Genomic DNA, 23,874 nt, shown 5'->3' on the forward strand with positions numbered 1-23,874 from the left:
GTCATACTTCCTAGCAGCGCACCTCCAGTGGCTGTCATACTGGACGGCTGGCAGACACGCTGGGGAAACTCACACATCACACAGCCCTATCCCCACACCAGAACTCTGTTGCATGCTGCTCCCCGGTACCAAGCCCCGCCGGACATATCCTCTGCAGGTATCGGTTGCCCGCCGATGTATGTTACGTATACACCGTTTGGCGCCAGGGACTCCTTGCTATTCCCCCCAAATACCACTAGTGGGTTGGCCGCGTGGGGACTCATACTTCACGAGCGCCATGATGCACGTATGGACAGAATCAGGGATCCCGGAAGCGGAGACGCTATTTGCAGAGGGCCAACTTCGTCCGTACGACCAACTTATAGAGGACCACGACCTCCCGCCCGACAGTTTCTGACGCACCACCAACTCATTGACTGCTTCCGCCCACATGGTGACCTAACAGCAGGCGAACCTGCAACACACCCCGTAATCCACTCCATCCTTTACATGGGCTGCGGCAGGCACCTTGTCACTTGGCTCCATAAGTCAATCAGGGAACTCACATACAAACCTTTACTCACTCTGCGGGCCACTTGGGAGGACGAGTTCGGACGGCAATTGCACGACGGGGAGTGGGAAAGGGTGCTCGAATTCCCAAAGAAAGTCTCGAGAAACGCAAGGTTAAAAAATATCCAATTCCATATTTTACACCGGGCCTATCAGTCCCCTGCACGCCTACAGCGGTTCTTCCCCGACACACAGTTCCTATGCCCCCAATGTCATTCTCCGGATGCACACTTCCTACACATGTTCTGGAGTTGCCCGACTCTTCAATCCTATTGGCCGGCCATTCTTGACTCACTTTGCACCCTCACAGGCCTCGCAGACCTTCGCTCCTGGGAGGCAGTTGCGTTGGGAATCTTCCGCCGGCCGAAGACACACAAGGTACAGGTCAGATGTGCAGCCCTATCCTTGCTCTTAGCGAAAAGGAACATAGCCATGCAATGGCGGGCGGCTGCCGGCCCCTCATTTGAGACATGGGTGGGAGCGGTAAAAAAATGGGCTATGGCAGAGGAAGATACACTGCGGGAGGAGGAGGCAAGGGGCCAGCGGAAGAACCCTATATCCTTAGAGTGGGCCACACTGTCCCATCAATTCCTGCAAGCCCACAGACGCGACGCCCCAACTGTCTCACAACACACCGCGGCGTCCCCGTCAGCACCAACGCCTCTCTAACACGCACATGGCCTAATCTCCCATCCCTTCCTCGCATCCTGCCTCCCCAGCTGGGCGCCCTACGTTCTCCCCACCCCATTTCATTGTCCCCCTCGCTGCCTTCGTCACAGATATGCCTAGTACAATCAGTTTAACTCTGCCCCCCTGCCTCAGCCTTCGCCCCTTTGATTCCTTCCCCCCTCCCCTAGTTGCTTCTCCCCTCATTAGGGTATTCTCTCCCATCTCCCTGTAGTCACATGACCTATGGTCTCAAACTCCCTCTTCCCACAACTGGTACCTAGTTCCCCCCCCTCCTTCCCTTCGAGTACCGCCCGCCGGTCTCACGCTGCATCAGTTATGTGTGACCCCATGCCCTCAGTCTGTATATACGCAAACTAATGTATACATTCTATTGGCAGGGCTGCACTGTTGTACCACCTCCAACAGAGATTGATGTATTGTGAAGTTTTTTATTGCTACAAAAGTGAATAAAAATAATTTGAAGAAAAAAAAAAGGTGTGTGCATGGCACAGGGCTGCTGTAATCAGTGCTGGGCGCAAGGGAAAGGGAAGGAGAGAGCCATATCTTTGAAAATATGGTGCTCTCCTACTCCCTCCCTGTCGTACAATGCAGCGTAGCCTCGCGGGGGGAGGGCTGTGCTGCATTGCGTGGAAATTTGGTAAATCTCCCCCGAAATGTCTTTTACAAGCAGTTAACATTGTGAATTATAATTCCAATATGTTTCAATTTAGTAATTTTCAATATCTTTACATCCAACAGAAAACAAGCCTTGGCTGTATGAAATGACCATCAATAATGAAGCAAATGCTGTAAATCTTCAATAATAGCAGAAATAATGAGCTACAGTATTCAGCAAAACATCAGCGCAGTCGGCGACAGAGGAACCTGCACACAAACTGACAGATCCCGGATGAAGCATCAAGGGCAGTTCAGTGATTGTAAGAGACTGAGCTGTGCACCTCGACGCCACAAGATGAAGAAATGATCTTAGGAAAATTAAGGCAACAACAATAACAAACCGCCTCCTGTATAAACAAGTGTCCAATACCAACTTTGATCATGGGATCTGTATGGTGTGATTACCGCAGAGCTCTGTTTTCTAATATGATGACAAGCTATCATTCCGTGCTCTAGGTGAATTTTAAAATCTTTCTGGACAAACAACAGTAACCAGAGAAGAGCACAACAGAGCGGAGCCAGACAACTGACGGGTAAAGGAAAGAGGAGTTCTTGTATCTTCAATACCATAGACTGCCCTAATTTGCGCGGGCCAGAAGGAAGATACATTTTTACCCTCACGCGTGCATAGCCCTAATCCAATCTGAAGGCACAATCACCTACAAAGACTTCTTCCACATATTAGGAGTGTGGCAAATATTTGGTGGCTATTGCATTTATTGTTAAAACAGAAATCAAATGTACAAAATACTGCACGCATATAAAGTGTGTGAGAAAACAGAAGTGCTTAATCAGCCATGTTGGCCCATCAGGAAATACAGTCATGGGATGTAGACAAATATATACCCGACCCACAGACAGTAACCAAGAAAGAAGAATCATGCACATGCACCAAGAGCTTTAGTATGTCATCACTACTCAGGCTTCATCAGCACAGGTACACAGGAGAGAAACAATTCAATTGCAGTGAATGTGTAAAGGGCTTTAGTCGATTATCAGTGCTACAAAGACATCAGCGAACACACACAGGGGAAAAGCCATTCAAGTGCACTGAATGTGCAAAGTGCTTTAGTCAGTTATCACACCTTCAAAGACATCAGCGAACACACACAGGAGAAAAGCCATTCAAGTGTAGTGAATGTGCAAAGTGCTTTAGTCAGTTATCATACCTTCAAAGTCATCAGCGAACACATACAGGGGAAAAACAATTCAAGTGCAGTGAATGTGCAAAGTGCTTTAGTCATTCATCAAGCCTTCAAAGACATCAACGAACACACACAGGGGAAAAACCATTTAAATGCAGTGAATGTGTGAAGAGCTTTAGTCAATTATCATACCTACAAAATCATCAGCGAACACACACAGGGGAAAAACCCTATCATTGTAGTGAATGTGACAGTAGTTTTCGCGTCTCGTCTACATTAAGTTATCATCAGCGAACTCACACAGGAGAAAAACCATTCAAGTGCTGTGAATGTACAAAGTGCTTTAGTCGGGTATCATACCTACAAAATCATCAGCGAACACACACAGGGGAAAAACCCTATCATTGGAGTGAATGTGACAGTAGTTTTCGCGTCTCATCTACATTAAGGTATCATCAGCGAACTCACACAGGAGAAAAACCATTCAAGTGCTGTGAATGTACAAAGTGCTTTAGTCGGGTATCAGACCTACAAAGTCATCAGCGAACACACACGGGGGAAAAACCCTATTATTGTAGTGAATGTGACAGTAGTTTTCGCGACTCTTCAGCATTAAGGAAACATCAGCGAACTCACACAGGAGAAAAACCATTCAAGTGCAATAAATGTGAGAAGAGCTTTAGTCGATTATCAAAGCTACAAAGTCATCAGCGAACACACACAGGAGAAAAAACATTCAAGTGCACTGAATGTGCAAAGTGCTTTAGTGAGTTATCAAGCCTTCAAAGACATCAGCGAACACACACAGGAGAAAAGCCATTCGAGTGCAGTGAATGTGTGAAGAGCTTTAGTCAATTATCAAACCTACAAAGTCATCAGCGAACACACACGGGGGAAAAACCCTATTATTGTAGTGAGTGTGACAGTAGTTTTCGCGATTCTTCAGCATTAAGGAAACATCAGCGAACTCACAGGAGAAAAACCATTCAAGTGCAATGAATGTGGGAAGAGCTTTAGTCGATTATCTAAGCTACAAAGTCATCAGCGAACACGCACAGGAGAAAAAACATTCAAGTTCACTGAATGTGCAAAGTGCTTTAGTGAGTTATCAAGCCTTCAAAGACATCAGCGAACACACACAGGAGAAAAGCCGTTCAAGTGCAGTGAATGTGGGAAGAGCTTTAGTCGATTATCATCCCTACAAATTCATCAGCGAACACACACGGGGGGAAACCCTATCATTGTGATGAGTGTGACAGTAGTTTCAGCATTAAGGTATCATCAGCGAACTCACACAGGAGAAAAAAAAACATTTAAATGCAGTGAATGTGTGAAGAGCTTTAGTCGATTAGAAAACCTACAAAGACATCAGCGAACACACAGTTATTGTGCGAGGAATGAATTACGGAAAAATTACATTTCAAATTATGTGGGACATTGAAATACCAGATGATAGAAGGCCCAACTATCAACACCGCTAAATACTACCGGCCTCCCTTCCGCCCTCCCTGAATACTTGAATAATGATTTTAAAAACAATAAACACCACTTACCTTGTCGGCTGCGTCTCTGGGGCTCCCTCTGGTAACCGCGCCGCCATCTTGGCTACTAATGCGCATGCGCGGCTGCCCGCGCATGCGCATTTCTCACGAGAATTTCAGCGAGGGGGAATGGGCCTACCAGATCTTCCGTTGTACTGTTGGGCCTACTAATTAAAGAACTCTTGGATGTTATTGCTTTCCCCAGATGACTCTTTGATAGGCCGAATGTTCAAAGCTATGCTTGTAGGGGTAGGGGAGCCAGGTTTCATGTATAAATTCAGCTCTCCTAAATTCTTCAAAAATTTTTTTTTAAAGACCCTACTTATGGCGGATAAATTGTGGCCTGACTGCCAAGATTGCTTAGAACTTTCCGATTATAGTGATTGTGCTCCAGTCTGGGTCTCTCCCGGTACGCCGGAGTGTCTTTAAAAAAAAAAATTATTTATTAAGTTGCACCAAGAACACAACTCTGCACACCAGAATCTACTGCAGTATCACATCACATAGTTTAATGGCAGCAATTGACCTTTTTGTGGCGAAAACAAAACAAGCAATACCATGAGTATTACAAAGAATAACATCCCCCTGAACCCCAACTGTTCCCCCTCCCACCTCCCAGGTTGTGCCACCACCACCGAGACCCATGCACACCGAGCACAAACACTCCCCCGACCACCCTCCCCCCGAGCCAGACCCATCCCCCCCATCCACTCCCTCGATCCACCGTAACATCGTCTAGTTCAATCGGCGCCTCCAGCCACAGGCCCCTATAGTCAGCCCACCGCTTCCAAATTTTGTAATGCTTACGCGGGCGTCCCCGCGCCACAAAGATCGGCCGCTCCAGCTCCATGTTGAAGTCCAAACTGTTTTTCCAGGCAGCCACAGAACGCGCTTGTGCATCTTTCCACATCTGGGCAATGTCACGTTTCGCCAATGTGAGGCCCAGCTGGAGAAGGTGCCGTTTATAAATGTTACCCCCCATCCCTCCATCACATGTAATAGAGCAAGCTGAGGCGTACGTGGGAGCGACCACCCCAGAACTTCAGAAAGGCAAGCAAAGATATTTCTCCAGAACCGGTCTAATGATAGGCATTGCCAGACAGGATGTAAATGTAAATGTCATGGTTACTTATAGAGTGCACTGTCACTAGACGGTCACCTTGCGGTGTCACCTATTCGGCTTCCTGGCACTGATACTCATACCGCTGTGGAACCCCTCCTGGCTTTCCCCGTGAAGTGTCCACTCCTGGGCACCCCCAGGGTGAAGCCAGGCATCCTTAGCGCTGTTGGGGCTGGTGTGGAGGCTAAGCAAGCTATTGCCCAGAGTTGCAGCGTGGGGCCCGTGATTAGAATAGGCACTGAGGCGAGAATTAACAGGTCCGAGGAAATTGAGCCCGAGGCCCCGCCGAGGCGGGAATCGAACCCTGGTCCCTGGCCAGAACTCTGCATCAGGGTCTGCCGCTCTAACCATTGAGCCACACTCCTCCACCACCAGTATGTAAAAAGGTGCCCTCAACCCCGCGACACCGAAGGCACTCTGGGGACGCAACCAACATCGCCCGCCACAACCGCACCCGAGTAAAGTAGACACAGTGAAGATATTTAAATTGGATGAGGTAGAGGCGAACCGCTATATCCGCCCCTCGTGGTGCGGCAAGGGCTTCCCTCCAGTCTTCTTCCTCCATAGCCCCCACAGTTCCCTCCCATGCCTCCACAGTTTCCCCAGTTGAGTCGCGCTGTGAGTGACCAAGGTCTGGTAAATTCTTGATATCTTTTTGGTTTCTAGGTCACCCATGAAAACTTTCGCATCCCGTGGACTAAACTCAGGAATTGAGTCGAGGCCCTCCAGGCTGGGGGCGACCGCGGCCGGAGCTGGAGGTACTGGAAGAATTGCGACTGAGGCATGCCGAATTCCACCTGAAGGTCATGAAACGACCTGAGGGAACCATCACACACAACATCCCCCAGGGTGGAGACGCCAATGGCGTCCCAGCCCCGGAAACCCTGAAGAGCTGCCAAGGCTGGTAGGCGTCCATTGTGCCATAGGGGGCTCTTATCCGTGAGAGTGTTCCACCACCCCATATGCCTCAGGGCTTGTCGCCAAATTTGGAATACTACTTTTGTCGCCAGCGGCAATGCGCCACGCAGCTCAGCGGAATAGAGAATTGTATGGAGAGTGGAATGCCCCATCAGGTGTCGCTCCACTGCATAGACCGAGTCTCCTCTGTCCCTGTACCACCACTCATTGAGGACCAACAGGTGGCAGGCTTGATAGTAGGAAAGGATATCCAAGGTCACTAGCCCTCCACAGTATGTAGAATGGATGCACGTCCACAATACAACACGCACCGCTCCCTCCCACCAGAGGAACTGCCCCAAAGCAGAGTTGACCAGTCTGAACCATTTGGACGTGATCGGGTATGGGTGATTCTTCAGTTGATAGAGCAGGTGTGGGAGTGCGACCATTTTGAGTATGTCAGATCGGCCATAGATCATCAGTGGCATGCAGGACCAAATTTTGAGATCCGCCTGAACGCGCTCCCAGACTGGCACCACATTCCGCTCCCAGGATACCGCTGGTACATCAGAGAGGAAACGCCCAGGTATCTGATGCCTCCTACCACCACCTGCAGCGTGGACGCCCAGGCACCCACCCCATCTCACGCTCCCAGTACCCATAGCATAGATTTACGAGGGTTCATGTAGAGCCCAGACGTCTCCCCAACGATCCGCATGATCTCCAGAATCCGCGGCCCGACTTATTCAAGGCCCTTAAAAAGAAGAGGACGTCATCCGCATAGAGCGCGATCCTATCCGAAGGACCCGCCGCCCACTCAAATCCCTTCAGTTGTGCATCAATGCGCACCCAGGCCGCGAGCGAATAATTAGGGCAACAGGGGACACCCCTGCCTGATGCCACAGTGGATGGAGAACCCAGATGACACTGCACCCGCCACGCGGACCGACGCCGTCAAGTCAGTGTACAGCAGCCACACATATGGAGTCCCACAGGGTTCCTCGCTTAGCCCAACTCTATTTATTTATTTATTTTTTATATGTCAAACTTATAAGGCGCACAGCTACCCAACAAGGGTTTCCCGGCGCCACGACGGAGCACATCAGAATACAGGTCACCTAGTAAGAAGTTATTGTTCAAACAACCAGGTTTTGATGTTTTTACGAAACCTTAAGTAGCTTTCCTCCTTTTGGATATGGGAAGGTAGCGTATTCCAAAGGGATGGACCCAAGTATGAAAAGGATCTACCACCCATTCTTGCCAACTTGAATCTGGGTACACAGAAATTTGCTGCGGATTGAGATCGTAGGTTGCGTTTAGGTGTGTAAGGATGGACTTGAAGATATTTAGGCGCTGTACCCGCTTTTATTCTGAACATGTAGCTCAGGGCTTTAAACTTGATGCGGTTTTCGACCCTGAGCCAATGTAGATCTCGTAGGTGGCCAGAGATACTGGCGGTTTTTGGGACTCTACAAAGCAACCTGGCAGCCGAGTTTTGAACCAGCTGTAGTCTCCGCACTACTGCTTTATTTGCGTCGAGGTAAAGGATGTTTCCATAGTCAAGCCGAGATGTAATGAGGGCGTTGACTCCGGTCTTTTGGGTAGAGATGGGCAGCATCCAGAGGATTTTCCTGAGCCATTTTAATATGGTGAAACATAGAGCCACCACTTTGCCTGCCTGTGGCTTCATGGAAAGAGTGCTGTCCACCATAACCCCCAGGTTACGCACTTGGGTGGTCGGTGTAGGGAGATTTCCCATCTGAATAGGCCAATGGTAGACATTCCACAGATCCTTCTGTTTTCCCAGTAAAATAACCTCTGTCTTATCTCTGTTTAATTTCCATTGGTTGCTAGTCATCCAGTTGAATATGTCACTGAGACCTTATTTGAGATGTGAAGGGGACAATGTACTAGATTCTGAAAGGGAGAAGATGATTTGTGAATCATCCGCATAGGTCATAAGAGTTTGACCTGCTTTATCCGCTAGATCTGCCAGTGGCTTTACATACAGATTGAAAAACAGTGGGCTCAGAATTGAGCCTTGGGGTACTCCGTGCGGTGAAGCAAAGTTTCCTGAGCATGCTGAGGATGATATGATTTGGAAAGTCCGTTTTTCCAAGAAGGAGCTAATCCACTTCAATGCTTCCCCACATATCCCAGTGCTTTCCAGAGTGGTTAGCAGCCTTTTGTGTGATATAGTATCGAAGGCCGTACTGAGGTCTAATAAAATGAGGTCTACCGTTTGACCTTCGTCAAGGAGTTTCCGGATCTTTTCTGTGACTCCCAGCAGTGCTGTTTCCGTCGAGAAACCAGCTCGGAAGCCTGACTGAGAGGGGTGAAGAAGATTGTTTCCTTCAATGAATTGAGTCAAGGCTGAGTGGACATGTCTCTCAAGCATTTTAGAAAATACTGATAGGAGCGAGATGGGTCTATAATTAGACAAAATTTCAGGATTTGCTGTTGGCTTTTTTAGTAGCGGGTTCACCTTAGCATGTTTCCACAGTGTGGGAACCGTTGATTGCTCAAAGGAGGTATTCAGAGTGTCTAGTATTATTACCAGAAAAGGTGTATTCAGTTGTTTTAATACGTTTATGGAGATTGGGTCACTGGGGGATCCTGATTTAATGGTGTTTATGATGGACTTTAGACCCTCCATTGTAATGGGAGGCCAGCACTCTAGGGTGGCCTTGGCTATCACGGTGTTATCAGACCCTCCTTGGGTGGCGGCATCGCTCTTATTATTATTAATCTCTAGAATTAGGTTATCAATTTTATCATTGAAAAAAAGAGCAAGGTCCTGACATTGTTGCTTATTTAAAGGCCGGGCAGTTGCTGTAGTTTGAGCGCCTGCTAGTTCTTTGACCGTATTTAATGTGTATGTTGTCCCGCTGGCTCTACTGATTAGATCCTTTGCCTTTCGGCTAATCTCATACGACGACGATACACAAATTGTGTTATCTATTCAAAAAGGCGATGAGGCCGAGACCAGCTTAAAATGTCACAACTGCATGCAGGCAGTTGCTGCCTGGATGGCGTCAAACTGCCCGAAACTTAACGCAGGGAAAACTGAGGTTATCCTCTTTGGAAACACAGCACACTTGTGGACCCCTGATTGGTGGCTAGACACAATGGGCGCACTTCCCACGCCGGTCGCCGGGGCGAAAAATCTCGGAGTGATTGTGGACTCTAAACTGACATACTGTGATCAGGTCAGTAAGGTTGTCTCTCCTGCTTTTTCATCTTGCGTATTTTGCGCAAAATAAAATACCTTCTTCCACCTGAAAGCATGAAAACAGCCGTCACAGCGCTCATTTCATCACGTCTGGACTATTGCAACGGCCTCTTCATTAACATCCAGACGAGACAGCTGGCCTTGCTCCAGACCATGCAGAATGCGGCAGCCAGACTGCTATTGGGGACTCCTAAGTTTGCTTCAGTTAGGGCAGGACTTAAAGCTCTCCACTGGCTCCCTATAAAATCTCAGATCCAGTTCAAGACCATGTGCTTAGTTTTTAAGGCTCTTAATGGCCTTGGCCCTGACTTCCTTAAGCAATCCATTCAATGGTATGTCCCCGGAAGAGCTCTGTGCTCCATGCAGGCGAAACAAGTCGTACTCCCCCGCTTCAATAAACAGAAATTGGGCGGTAGGAGTTTCTGGCATTGCGCCGCCAAAGCCTGGAACTGCCTTCCTTTCACCCTAAGGAACTCGACAGAGTTGCTGTCGTTCGGGAAAGGATTAAAAACCTGGCTTTTAGTTAACTGAATCCCGCCCACAGCGGTTGCCACAGCTTCTCTAGTAGGTAGTGCATAGTGCCAGGACACCTCAGGGTAGCAGCGCGCTCTAGAAGTCCCATTAACATTAACATTAACATTAACATTAACATATAACAAAAACCGGGGGCCAAGATTAAGCCGACGAAGGAGGGCGAACAGATAGACCCAGCTCAGGGAGTCGAACGCCCTGTAAATATCTGCCACTAGGAGCATCGCTTGTACCCCTATTTGCCGGACAGCTGCTAGGGCCACGTGGGCCCGCTGTATATTATGTCTCGTCACCCATTGGGGCATAAACCCGGCCTGATCCGGGTGAACCAACTCAGGGATATACGGCAGAAGGCGGTTAGCCAGGGCCTTGGCCAGAACCTTCGCCTCCACATTAAGGAGAAAAATGGGGGGTAGGAGGCATGTTACCCCGGAGGCCGGCCCGGCTTATGAAATACCACCACTTCTGCATGGTGCCAGTGTGGAGGGAGACGGCCAATCTCCCTAGCCTCCTCCACCGCCGCCTGATAGTAAGAGGCCAACTGTAGACTATAGCGATGAAGAAACTCGGCGGGAAACCCGTTAGGGCCTGGGGCCTTCTCTGCATTGAGCTCTCCCAGGGCGGTACTCAACTCCTCCACTGATAAAGGGAGCTCAAGCCGCTGGCGCGTATCGTCGGACACTGCTTTTGGCGGGAGATCCGCGATAAACTTCTCGACTGTCTCCTCGGGGAGGCATTCCCGTGAAGCATAAAGATCCACGTAATAAGTGGCGAAGCTCTCCCCTATGACCCGGGGATCCGTTAACAGCGCCCCATTTGCATCCAGCACCCTTGGAAGGACCTGTGGATGAAAAACCCCCTGGCAGAGCCGATGTAGCATTTTACTCGACTTGTCCCCCCATTGGCAGATTCTGCTCCGTGTCACCAGCCAGACCTGGTGGGTCTCGTCTAACAGTAGAGAGACGTACGACTGCTGAGCGTGTAACAGCTGACACACCACCAGACCCCCGCTCGCCTCTTGACTGTGATGCTCAAGAGACACCACCTCGGCCTCTGCCTTGACAAGCTCCTACCGACGTTTTCGCGAGCCGCTGAACACCACGCTATGTCCACCCCATGAAGGCTGGGTGTTAGACCTGTCAGCCCTAGGGTGGTCTTTCCCTGTGATTTTTTTCCCTTGCCTAATTTTTTCCACCTACTTTTTGTTGGCCCTTAGGTCTTCGGGCACCTTTTCATAGCTAATCTGTGTTAGGGTGCAGGTGCTCTCTACTTCCAACATGGCTGCCACTGGCCCCTACTACAGCAGCGTGGTCTTTTTAGTGTAGCACCCTAGTTGCCAGGAGCAGGCTGGGTCCCCAAACAATGTTGCAACACCAGCCACCCAGCCCCTGTCCATAGTTCCGTTCCTATCTAAAGCTACCAAGATCATCTGCGGTGTACCCCAAGGATCATCCCTCAGCCCAACACTCTACAACGTCTATATGGTACCGCTCACCCACAAAGCCTGATCGCATGACCTCAACACCATTTCATATGCCGACGACACCCAGCTGATCCCCTCCCTCACCATGGCCCCCACCACTGTCAAAACCAACCTCCATGAAGGAATGAAGGCCGTCGCCGAATGGATGAAGAACAGCCGCCTGAAACTGAACTCGGACAAGACGGCTACACCCCATCCACCTAGGACGACTCCTTATGGCCAGCCACACAGGGAGTGCACCGACTCCCACTGTCCACGCATGCAATCTGGGGTCCATCCTGGACTCATCGCTGTCAATGACCCAGAAAGTCAACGCTGTATCCTCCTCCTGCTTCAACACCCTCTGCATGCTCTGCAAGATCTACAGATGGATCCCCACCGGGACCAGAATGACCCATGTCACCCATGCCCTTATCACCAGCAGGCAGGACTACGGCAACGCTCTGTACGCAGGAACCTCGGCCAAACTCCAGAAGCGACTACAACGCATACAGAATGGCTCTGCACACCTCATTCTTGACATCCCCCGCCACAGCCACATCACATCCCACCTGAGAGACCTGCACTCGCTCCCCGTCAACAAGAGGATCTCCTTCAAGCTCCTCACTCACGCTCACAAAGCACTCCACAACACCGGACCAGCATACCTCAACAAATGACTCACCTTCTACACGCTGACCTCGCCCTCGCCACTGTCCCTGTGTGGGTGAAATACCCCCTCCGTCCACAGACCCCATCCACTGAGTGAGAGACCCCTGTGTGGGTGAAATACCCTCTCCGTCCTCAGATCCCATCCACTGAGTGAGAGACCCCTGTGTGGGTGAAATACCCCCTCCATTAGACCCCATCCACTGAGGGAGAGACTGAAGGAGCCCGTACAATTTCTGCTCCTCGAGAGGTATCGGTTTTCTTCGAAGTGTACTTTACATTTTATTAATAGCGCTAGCGCGCTGCCAGTGCTGCCGTTCCAAATACTTTCAGTGCCAGTTTGTGACCTGAGTTGTTTGTACTAAATAGTAAAAGGTTGTGCTGCTTATTCACAGCGAAACCCTCTTCTATGCAGTCCCGGATATGTTTTTGCTTACTGGAGTGGCATTGTTCAATAAGAATGGAAAATATCTTCAATTTGTAGCGTTCCTTAAAAAGTTAAAATGTTTTAATTGCAAATTGTCCTTGATTTATGTGTGGTACGTTGTCCCGTCGTGCGCTCTCTATCATCATGTAACTAGCGGGTGTGGCAGAGTTTTTTCTTTTTACAAGACATGCGAATACATTGTAGGTGTCTTATTCCATTGTTGTAAAGACAGAGGCCTCATTTGTCACAATTGTCTAAGCTATTCAGCTAAGTTGTGCCAATGTAGCTTTGTTTTTAGACTGAATTAATCTATTTAGTAAACGGGTTCTCTTTGTTTCTTCTAGCGAACTTAATTCAGCGCGGCTCACGTGCTCAGTATCTCTGTAGTAGCTCTCCGTGACATCAACCTCTGAAAACAAATGTGTGCAGGGCCCTTCTGTTCACCTTGGCAGTGTGCGGGCTCTGCATTCACATTATATTGTTATGCAATTATTTCATAACCTTTTGCAGGGGCCTGCTTGGGAATTGTTTAGCAGTGATACGAGTGTTTTAATACCGAACGACTCTTGTTTTGCACATACTCCGGTTCTTAGCTACATGACTGCGTTTTTGTCAAAACAATTGCATTTTAGTACATTGTGGTGTCTTGAGGTCACCTAAAAGCGATCATGGGAGTTCTGTACTTAGTTTTCATGTTACACCTGACCTAGCGCTGTCATCCGTACTGGAGTGTGCACGTGCCCTGCTCTCCACATGCGGCCAATGCAGAATATTGCTTGTAAGACCTGAACTCTTCTGTTTTTATAAATGCCAAAACAAAAACCTTTTTGCAAAGCATTATGAAGACGGAAAAGGGAGAAATGGTCCCTTGAAAAAAATAATAACTTGGACGAGTTACAGTTCACATTTAATGGTTCTAAAAATTATTTCTTAATTACCATGATTGATCATTTGTGTGCAATTTATATCCCATGAAGTTTTAAAACGGGTCCCCTTTCTGTAACATTCATCTTAGAAAGGGGCAGTAGGTTAGTAAGTTTGCAATTCAGGGGCTATGCAAAAGCTTGAACGTCTTTCCAAAGCTTACTGCTGTTTTAAAGGGCGTAATTTCTGATATTTAGCTTTTTCCGTGGGCCTACATGTTTGGTTTTATTTCAGGGGGAAAATGTCTCTGTCTCTGAGAGCTGCAGTCATGCAGTCTGTCTCTGAGAGCTGCAGTCATGCAGTCTGTCTCTGAGAGCTGCAGTCATGCAGTCTGTCTCTGACAGCTGCAGTCATGCAGTCTGTCTCTGAGAGCTGCAGTCATGCAGTCTGTCTCTGACAGCTGCAGTCATGCAGTCTGTCTCTGAGAGCTGCAGTCATGCAGTCTGTCTCTGAGAGCTGCAGTCATGCAGTCTGTCTCTGGGAGCTGCAGTCATGCAGTCTGTCTCTGAGAGCTGCAGTCATGCAGTCTGTCTCTGAGAGCTGCAGTCATGCTGTCTCTGTCTCTGACAGCTGCAGTCATGCAGTCTGTCTCTGACAGCTGCAGTCATGCAGTCTGTCTCTGAGAGCTGCAGTCATGCAGTCTGTCTCTGAGAGATGCAGTCATGCAGTCTGTCTCTGAGAGCTGCAGTCATGCAGTCTGTCTCTGGGAGCTGCAGTCATGCAGTCTGTCTCTGAGAGATGCAGTCATGCAGTCTGTCTCTGAGAGCTTCAGTCATGCAGTCTGTCTCTGGGAGCTGCAGTCATGCAGTCTGTCTCTGAGAGCTGCAGTCATGCAGTCTGTCTCTTAGAGCTGCAGTCATGCAGTCTGTCTCTGAGAGCTGCAGTCATGCTGCTGTCTCCGGTTAGTGCCCTTCCTTCCATTTCTGCTGCTTTGCTTCAGTTTTAAGACCTTATTAGAGTTTCTTGTTGCTCAAATGGGGGTCATTTCTGATATTTATCTATTTCCCTAATCTACATTACTTGATTTTGTCCGCCGCAAGACAGTGTCACTCATAGTCATTGAAATGTCACTCATAATTTCACTGAAATTATGAAAATGTCACGCCCAGCAATCTGAAACCTTTGCAGCTATGGGGATTCACGGCCCTGTCAAATATAAAGAATCACCCCCAGGAACAGGAACATTAGAAGACGCTGCCCAGTGTCATTGCAGCAGCTGTGTCTACATTTCACACATTGAATGAAATACAAGTCCTCATTTAACCCCTTCGCTGCTCATGACAAGCTCAGCTCGTCATGCAGTACACTGGTCGTGTGCTCATGACGAGCTGAGCTCGTCATGAACCATGGGATTCTATAAATATCAGCACAGGAGAGGAATCAGCTTAGCAGCCAAGGTGTTAAATTCACTCCTGAATGTCATGTCTGTTCCTTTGCAGAAGTTTAAAAAATGAACAAATTGCTGGTATTTCACAGAAGGAGGGAGGCAGAGCTGGCATGAGGGGCTGAATCTGAGGCTCCTCAAGAACACACCAGGCACACCAGACCATAATGATGAGCCTACCGGGGCTTGGGATCACGGTGAGAGACACACGGGGTGAGGGGACACAGTGACGGCATGAGGGGCTGAATCTGAGGCTCCTCAAGAACACACCAGGCACACCAGACCATAATGATGAGCCTACCGGGGCTTGGGATCACGGTGAGAGACACACGGGGTGAGGGGACACAGTGACGGGCACAGAGGGGGTCACTGTTCATTAACGAGGTTCGGGGTCATAATGATGAGCACACAGGGGCTTGGGATCACAGTGAGATACACACGAGGTGAGGGGACGCAGTGACGGGCAGAGAGGGGCTGGAGGGGGTCACTGTTCATTAACGAGGCGTGGGTCATAACGATGAGCACACGAGGGCTTGGGATCACGGTGAGAGACACGGGGCGAGGAGACACAGTGATGGGCACAGAGGGGCTGGAGCGGGTCACTGTTCATTAACAAGGCACGGGGTCATAACAATGAGCACACGAGAGCTTGGGATCACGGTGAGAGACACACAGGCGAGGGGACACAGTGACGGGCACAGAGGGGCTGGTGGGGCCCGAGGACTCGTGAACCGACCTACGGAACTGACGCCTGTGGACGCCGTACTTTCGGAAGCTCAAGAGAGGTCGCTGACGCCCTGCCTTTCTAAAAGGTAGTTGACCTGCAATGCCAAGGTCAGCTAGAACTATTTGGATTTGTTTGTTCATGACGCCGCGATAGCCCCGGGCGGAGCTATAGACTTCAAGGAACTGTTTTTCAAGGTTATTTTGATATTGAAGATTTCTAAGTACTGTAATGTGGATTTTTATCGTTTTTGGTCTATATTGGATATTTTTCTAAACTGGTGTGGTGTCCTTTTGTAGTACTTACACTTTATTACTGTTGTTTATGTGTAAATGCTTTACACACTGCCTGTAGAATAAGTCTAACTGCTCGTGCCAAGCAACCAAGGGGGTGAGCAGGGGTCACTTTAGGAGTGTAACTCCCTTACCCTAACTAGGAAGAAGGGTCCCTACTTGGACAAAGGTGCAAGCACTTGCCAATTAGAGACTCCATTTCTAACAGTGATCCTTTCATTAAACCAATCTACATAGTTGTCGATGCTACAGGAGGCTCGGGACAGTATGCTCTAAGCAGGGGATCAATTTTAGAGGGCCCAATTTAGACAATGGGTGATAAGCAATGCTGTACGACTCATTGGCTTATGTTTTGTTCTCTCTCCTTGATTGACAACAATATTGCTTTGTCGTCCGTCTATGTCAGTTCTAAAGTAGAAAGCCTGTTGACGAAAGCTTGGAGTACGAGACAAGGGCAAGAATATGGCCTGCTCAGTGAGTTGATCCTTGTACAAGTTACAGCAAATCAAAGGCTGAATAAATAGCATTTCTATGAGTTCCCTGTCAGACTCCCTGTCCACATGGAGATTAAAATCTTAAAGCAAGATAAAACTGTTAGTTTCTAGACTAGAGAGATCGACTCCAGTATTGAAGTAATAACGTTCTTCACGGGGCCAGAGAGCATGTGCCATTTTATTGGATTCATTTATATTAAATGACATTTTGAATGAGAAATATTGAGAATATATTCTGTAAATAAAAATGCCTCAATAGTGAATGAGGAGACTAAACATTTATTTTTGTAAATAATCATATGGGTCCTTTGGCTAATTTGAAACAATAACCAGGAAGAATGCAAGATCAGGGTCCGAGCCCGCTTTAAGCCGGTTTCTGCTATTCATGCAGAATCAAAATGAGTCGTCCAGGCTCCTCCCCTCAGGCACAGGTTTAACCATCAGACATCGATTAGAATTCATGTTATATTGAGATTCTGACAAGTATGATGTACAGTTCGATTAGAAATTCTAGAAGATACGTGGAGAGAGGGTAAAGATGAAATGTGTGTGTTGCGCCTTAGCTGCTCAGTTGCACTAGTGAGGAACTTCAAATTAATAGGTTCAATGCTGCACAGATGCAAATCATTTAACAGTAGTATTGAGTCTTTGCTTATCGACTGCGGAAAGAAGACTGGGCAGTGTCCCTGGGCCCTGCCATGGTCTGGGCATAGAGGGACGGAGAAAGGCTTACCTTTAGCGTGCTTCTCACTGCTACCTGTCAAAAATAGGGCGTGGATGGATGGACATTGGGAGTGAAGTGATAATGGCCGATGCTCTTGCCGTAATACAAGTGGACCATAAAGTTAAATTAAAACAAGCTTTGGCAAAGCCAATAGGTCTGACCAATCAACGAGATATTGCCATGGGAAAGTGTTTTAGCCATGGTATATCCAATGCATTAACCTATATTTCACCCTATACTTCTCTCAATATATTACCTGCCTCCACTCTGTGACTCATCCGAAACCTCATTCTACTACTGTGATCTCCAAAATAACTCTTTCTCGACTCTTCCCTCCTCTATCCCTTCTTGGATCACCCTAAAGCTCATTTGAATATTATGATCTCCAAAACAACCCTTCTAAATTCTTCCCTCCCATATCCCTCCTTTGAGTCATCCCAAAATTTGTTTTACTACTATGATCTACCTAATCCATTTCTAGAGATTCTTCCGTCCTCCATCTCTCCTTATACTAGTCCCAAACCTCATCTTACTACTATGATCTCCTAAGAAACACTTTCTACACCCTTCCCTCTTCGATCCCCCCATTATCCTTTTCAATCCAACTAACAGACTCAAATGTCTACCGCTCAAATTAACTCCATTTTCACTATTCTAAACCAACGCTAATCCTTTTGGAGTTCCAGAGTAGCGTGCTACTTGCCAAAAAGTGCTTTGAGGCCTCGTTAGGTAAGCAAGCGCTGTATTAATGCAATTAGATACAATGTGAAAGAGGTTGGGATTATTAGAGAGCGCCTCACACTCACCCAGCAGTCTCCTACATGTGCTGCTGTCACCCAGCAGTCTCCTACATGTGCTGCTGAGGAGAGTGTAAATGAGGTTGGGTTTATTAGAGAGCGCCTCACGCTCACCCAGCAGTCTCCTACATGTGCTGCTGAGGAGAGTGTAAATGAGGTTGGGTTTATTAGAGAGCGCCTCACGCTCACCCAGCAGTCTCCTACATGTGCTGGTGAGGAGAGTGTAAATGAGGTTGGGTTTATTAGAGAGCGCCTCACGCTCACCCAGCAGTCTCCTACATGTGCTGCTGAGGAGAGTGTAAATGAGGTTGGGTTTATTAGAGAGTGCCTCACACTCACCCAGCAGTCTCCTACATGTGCTGATGAGGAGAGTGTAAATGAGGTTGGGTTTATTAGAGAGCGCCTCACGCTCACCCAGCAGTCTCCTACATGGGCTGGTGAGGAGAGTGTAAATGAGGTTGGGTTTATTAGAGAGCGCCTCACGCTCACCTAGCAGTCTCCTACATGTGCTGGTGAGGAGAGTGTAAATGAGGTTGGGTTTATTAGAGAGTCCCTCATGCTCACCCAGCAGTCTCCTACATGTGCTGCTGAGGAGAGTGTAAATGAGGTTGGGTTTATTAGAGAGTGCCTCACGCTCACCCAGCAGTCTCCTACATGTGCTGCTGAGGAGAGTGTAAATGAGGTTGGGTTTATTAGAGAGTGCCTCACACTCTCCCAGCAGTCTCCTACATGTGCTGCTGAGGAGAGTGTAAATGAGGTTGGGTTTATTAGAGAGTGCCTCACGCTTACCCAGCAGTCTCCTACATGTGCTGCTGAGGAGAGTGTAACTGAGGTTGGGTTTATTAGAGAGTGCCTCACGCTTACCCAGCAGTCTCCTACATGTGCTGCTGAGGAGAGTGTAAATGAGGTTGGGTTTATTGGAGAGTGCCTCACACTCATCCAGCAGTCTCCTACATGTGCTGCTGAGGAGAGTGTAACTGAGGTTGGGTTTATTAGAGAGCGCCTCACACTCACCCAGCAGTCTCCTACATGTGCTGGTGAGGAGAGTGTAAATGAGGTTGGGTTTATTAGAGAGCGCCTCACGCTGACCCAGCAGTCTCCTACATGTGCTGCTGAGGAGAGTGTAAATGAGGTTGGGTTTATTAGAGAGTGCCTCACTCTTACTCAGCAGTCTGCTACAGGTGCTGCTGAGGAGAGTGTAAATGAGGTTGGGATTATTAGAGTGCCTCACGCTCACCCAGCAGTCTCCTACATGTGCTACTGAGGAGAGTGTAAATGAGGTTGGGTTTATTAGAGAGTGCCTCACGCTCATCCAGCAGTCTCCTACATGTGCTGCTGAGGAGAGTGTAAATGAGGTTGGGTTTATTAGAGAATGCCTCACGCTAACCCAGCAGTCTCCTACATGTGCTGCTGAGGAGAGTGTTAATGAGGTTGGGTTTATTAGAGAGTGCCTCACGCTCACCCAGCAGTCTCCTACATGTGCTGCTGAGGAGAGTGTAAATGAGGTTGGATTTATTAGAGAGCGCCTCACGCTCACCCAGCAGTCTCCTACATGTGCTGCTGAGGAGAGTGTTAATGAGGTTGGGTTTATTAGAGTGCCTCATGCTCACCCAGCAGTCTCCTACATGTGCTGCTGAGGAGAGTGTTAATGAGGTTGGGTTTATTAGAGTGTCTCACGTTCACCCAGCAGTGTCCTACATGTGCTGCTGAGGAGAGTGTTAATGAGGTTGGGTTTATTAGAGTGCCTCACGCTTACCCAACAGTCTCCTACATGTGTTGCTGAGGAGAGTGTAAATGAGGTTGGGTTTATTAGAGAGCGCCTCACGCTTACCCAGGAGCCTCCTACATGTGCTGCTTAGGAGAGTGTAAATGAGGTTGGGTTTATTAGAGAGCGCCTCACACTTACCCATCAGTCTCCTACATGTGCTGCTGGAGCGTGTAAATGAGGTTGGGCTTATTGGAGAGTGCCTCACACTCACCCAGCAGTCTCCTACATGTGCTGCTGAGGAGAGTGTAAATGAGGTTGGGTTTATTGGAGAGTGCCTCACGTTCACCCATCAGTCTCCTATATGTGCTGCTGAGGAGAGTGTAAATGAGGTTGGGATTATTAGAGAGCGCCTCTCACTCACCCAGCAGTCTCCTCCAGATGCTCCAGGGGGTGTAAAAGTAGTTGGGATTATTAGAAAGCGCCTCATGCTCACTTGTCAGTCTCCTACAGGTGATGCTGAAGAGTGTGTAAATGTGGTTGGGATTATTAGAGTGCCTCACGCTCACCCAGCAGTCTCCTACATGTGCTGCTGAGGAGAGTGTAAATGAGGTTGGGTTTATTAGAGAGTGCTCACGCTCATCCAGCAGTCTCCTACATGTGCTGCTGAGGAGAGTGTAAATGAGGTTGGGTTTATTAGAGAATGCCTCACGCTAACCCAGCAGTCTCCTACATGTGCTGCTGAGGAGAGTGTTAATGAGGTTGGGTTTAATAGAGTGCCTCACGCTTACCCAGCAGTCTCCTACATGTGTTGCTGAGGAGAGTGTAAATGAGGTTGGGTTTATTTTTTTTTTTTTTTAAATTTTTGAAAACCTTTATTCGATATCAGGACACACAGCTATTTAGCCTAACATCCCGGAGGCAAGGCAGCATAAGCAGGAGGGCATTAGCGTCCAACATTAGGAACATACTCATCAAAGGTTAATTTTATTTTTTTATAGAAAACAACAACTGGCGCCCGTGGGCGCGAAAGTGGCAATACGTAAAGCATGACGCTGTGTGTCGGGGATGGGTAGGGAATAGGGCAGGAATACGATCAATAAGGGAAGAGTTCAGGACGGGAGGGAGGGAGGAGGGGAAGGGCATCAGGAGAAAGAAGCACTTCGAAGTTCAGTTGGCGTCACAGGTCAGGGGAACGCAGCCTCCTGTTGGTCAATTGGTGCAGGTGGTTGGCAAATATCCCCCCTATATTCGTTCCATGCTCCCCAGATCTTCGTCCAGTTCTGCGGTCTCCCCCTGGCTACATAGACCGTCTTCTCCCGAACCATACACCAGTCCATGTTGGCCTTCCACTGCACCAGTAGCGGGGCCGCTGTCGCACCCCATCGCTGGGCTATGTCCCTCTTCGCCACCATGTTCCCAAGGGTGACCCACCTAGTCTGTGCAACATTATGATCGGACGGTTCCCAGACATTTAGGAGGCACCGACGGGCCTCCGCATGGGCGGCCACGCCAGTAACTTCCGCCATCACGCGGTGGATCCTCCTCCAATAGGAGGCGATCACCGGGCAATCCCAGAGGATATGTAGGAAGGTGGCAGGAGCCCCACACCCCCTGCGGCAAAGCCCATCTGAGGAGAAACCCATGCGCATCAATCGGGGCCCAGTCACGTACACTCGGTGGAGAATCTTAAACTGCACAAGGCGGAGACGGGAAGAGATGGCAACCTCCTTAGGAGAGGAAACCGCACACTGCCAATCCTCGTCGTCCAGCTCAAGGCCATCCGCCACCCACCGCTCTCTCAGGTCAAGGAGGAGATCTGCGCGTGCATTTATCAGTTTCTTGTACGAGAGGGAAATCGCACTGTCTGGCACATGCCCATCCAGGATCCTATCTTCCAGCGGGGAACTTTCCGGAATGGCGCCGTCCGGCGGGGAGGCCGAGATCAGCGCATGTCTCAACTGTGCGTAGCGGTAGAACTCCGCCGCGCCCAGCTGATATTCAGCCTGTAACTGGGAGAAGGTCTTAATCACGCCCCTAGCAAGCATATCCTCAACCCTGCTGATGCCAATGAGGTCCCACTTGTCAAAGCCCTTGGTGTGGAGGTTGGGTTTATTAGAGAGCGCCTCACACTTACCCATCAGTCTCCTACATGTGCTGCTGGAGCGTGTAAATGAGGTTGGGTTTATTAGAGAATGCCTCACGCTAACCCAGCAGTCTCCTACATGTGCTGCTGAGGAGAGTGTTAATGAGGTTGGGTTTAATAGAGTGCCTCACGCTTACCCAGCAGTCTCCTACATGTGTTGCTGAGGAGAGTGTAACTGAGGTTGGGTTTATTAGAGAGTGCCTCACGCTTACCCAGCAGTCTCCTACATGTGCTGCTGAGGAGAGTGTAAATGAGGTTGGGTTTATTGGAGAGTGCCTCACACTCATCCAGCAGTCTCCTACATGTGCTGCTGAGGAGAGTGTAAATGAGGTTGGGTTTATTAGTGAGCGCCTCACACTTACCCATCAGTCTCCTACATGTGCTGCTGGAGCGTGTAAATGAGGTTGGGTTTATTAGAGAATGCCTCACGCTAACCCAGCAGTCTCCTACATGTGCTGCTGAGGAGAGTGTTAATGAGGTTGGGTTTAATAGAGTGCCTCACGCTTACCCAGCAGTCTCCTACATGTGTTGCTGAGGAGAGTGTAAATGAGGTTGGGTTTATTAGAGAGCGCCTCACACTTACCCATCAGTCTCCTACATGTGCTGCTGGAGCGTGTAAATGAGGTTGGGTTTATTAGAGAATGCCTCACGCTAACCCAGCAGTCTCCTACATGTGCTGCTGAGGAGAGTGTTAATGAGGTTGGGTTTAATAGAGTGCCTCACGCTTACCCAGCAGTCTCCTACATGTGTTGCTGAGGAGAGTGTAAATGAGGTTGGGTTTATTAGAGAGCGCCTCACACTTACCCATCAGTCTCCTACATGTGCTGCTGGAGCGTGTAAATGAGGTTGGGTTTATTAGAGAATGCCTCACGCTAACCCAGCAATCTCCTACATGTGCTGCTGAGGAGAGTGTTAATGAGGTTGGGTTTAATAGAGTGCCTCACGCTTACCCAGCAGTCTCCTACATGTGTTGCTGAGGAGAGTGTAAATGAGGTTGGGTTTATTAGAGAGCGCCTCACACTTACCCATCAGTCTCCTACATGTGCTGCTGGAGCGTGTAAATGAGGTTGGGTTTATTAGAGAATGCCTCACGCTAACCCAGCAATCTCCTACATGTGCTGCTGAGGAGAGTGTTAATGAGGTTGGGTTTAATAGAGTGCCTCACGCTTACCCAGCAGTCTCCTACATGTGTTGCTGAGGAGAGTGTAAATGAGGTTGGGTTTAATAGAGTGCCTCACGCTTACCCAGCAGTCTCCTACATGTGCTGCTGAGGAGAGTGTTAATGAGGTTGGGTTTAATAGAGTGCCTCACGCTTACCCAGCAGTCTCCTACATGTGTTGCTGAGGAGAGTGTAAATGAGGTTGGGTTTATTAGAGAGCGCCTCACACTTACCCATCAGTCTCCTACATGTGCTGCTGGAGCGTGTAAATGAGGTTGGGTTTATTGGAGAGTGCCTCACACTCACCCAGCAGTCAGTCAGTCAAATATTCTTTATTCGATAAAATTAATATCATAAAAGACAAGGTACAATTATACAAAAAGTTACAATCTAACAAATTTCAGTACAGTACATTTTTTCCATCAGTGTTAAAAATACAATACATATTAAAAAGAGAAATTTCTAATATTAAAAGTTTAAAAAAAAGAAAATATATACCATTTAAAAACTATCAGTACTACTGCCTTGGTAAAGTGGAATACATATTTACACAAGAGAAACATTACTCAAAACAGCTTTGGATCTGCGGTAGGCTGATGGTATT

At 48.4% G+C, this 23,874-nt stretch overlaps 1 pseudogene; it reads left to right on the forward strand.

Moving 5' to 3' along the window:
• Positions 1–2,546: 2,546 nt before the first annotated feature.
• LOC147737611 (uncharacterized) lies at positions 2,547–18,753 on the forward strand (annotated as a pseudogene).
• The last annotated feature ends 5,121 nt before the right edge of the window (positions 18,754–23,874 follow it).

This window comes from Lissotriton vulgaris, chromosome 1_1 (genome assembly GCF_964263255.1).
Source record: "Lissotriton vulgaris chromosome 1_1, aLisVul1.2, whole genome shotgun sequence".
Lineage (NCBI taxonomy): Eukaryota > Metazoa > Chordata > Amphibia > Caudata > Salamandridae > Lissotriton > Lissotriton vulgaris.